The sequence below is a fragment of the Callithrix jacchus genome, chromosome 6, assembly GCF_049354715.1.
Source record: "Callithrix jacchus isolate 240 chromosome 6, calJac240_pri, whole genome shotgun sequence".
NCBI lineage: Eukaryota > Metazoa > Chordata > Mammalia > Primates > Cebidae > Callithrix > Callithrix jacchus.
In genome coordinates this window covers 56,811,731-56,812,846 of record NC_133507.1, presented here as the reverse complement: position 1 = coordinate 56,812,846, position 1,116 = coordinate 56,811,731, and the positions used below count along the sequence as shown (strand labels likewise).

Below are 1,116 nucleotides of genomic sequence, written 5' to 3'. Positions count from 1 at the left end.
TCATTTGGATCAAGATATAGATAGATAGATAGACCAACAGATGGATTTAGATCAAAAGACACTGGTGAAGTTGTCTTTTAAAAATAAACAGATAAACCAAGGGCTTATCTGTTAAAAGCAGACTATTTTTTAGAGCAGTTTAAGCTCTTAGAAATATTGAACAAAAGGTAAAGGGACTTCCAATATGCTTCCTGCCCCCATATATGCATAGTCTTTCCAATTATCAACATCCCATAGCATAGGAGGTACATTTGCTAAAACTGATAAACCTACATTGACACATCAATATCATCCTGAAGTGATCCTTTGATAGTTCCTCAGCATGATGATTTGGTGGTGTTCACATGCATATGTGAGATGTGCTGCCCCCAAACCTTGTTAGGACATTGGCACATTACCCGTCTGACATGAAGAAATATACACAGCGCTCAAAATCTGTAATTTACATTAGACTTCCCCTTGGTTTTGTACATTGTAAGGGCTTAGACAAATGTATAATGACATGTATTCACCATTATAGAATCATTACAGAGTAGATTCACTGCCCTAAAAATCCTCCGAGCTCTGCCTATTCACCCCTCCCTCTCTCCTAACCCCTGGCAACAACTGATCTTTTTGCTATCTTCATGGTTTTGCCTTTTTCAGAATGTCATAGTTGGAATCATATAATTTTTAGTCTTTTAAGACTGGTTTCTTTCACTTACTAAGAGGCATTTGAAGCTCCTCCACGTCCTCTCATGGCTTGATGGCGCATTTCTCTTTAGCACTGAATAATATTCCATTGTCTGGACGTACCACAGTTTACGTATTCATTCATCCACTGAAGGATATCTTGGTTACTTCTAAGTTCTGGCAGTTATGAACAAGGCTGCTATAAACATCCATGTGTGGTTTTTGTGTGGACATAAGTTTTCAACTCCTTTGGGTAAATACCAAGGAGTTGGATAGCATAATAAGAATATGTTTAGCCTTGTAAGAACTTTGGTGTATCTTTTAAACAGACAGCTGGATTTCTCCCCTTTGGCCAGGAATCCTACATTGGAGCACTTGAAAAGGCATCAGTGACACTTCATGATCAGCCTGCTCATGCTTGATGGCAACCAATATAGAAGGCAT

General features: G+C 38.5%; 1 non-coding gene across 1 annotated transcript; it reads left to right on the top strand.

The window, feature by feature from the left end:
* Positions 1-301: 301 nt before the first annotated feature.
* LOC118155166 (small nucleolar RNA U13) lies at positions 302-408 on the top strand. The gene has a single exon (XR_004745385.1). It is a non-coding gene; the product is annotated as a small nucleolar RNA U13 (small nucleolar RNA).
* Positions 409-1,116: the final 708 nt, after the last annotated feature.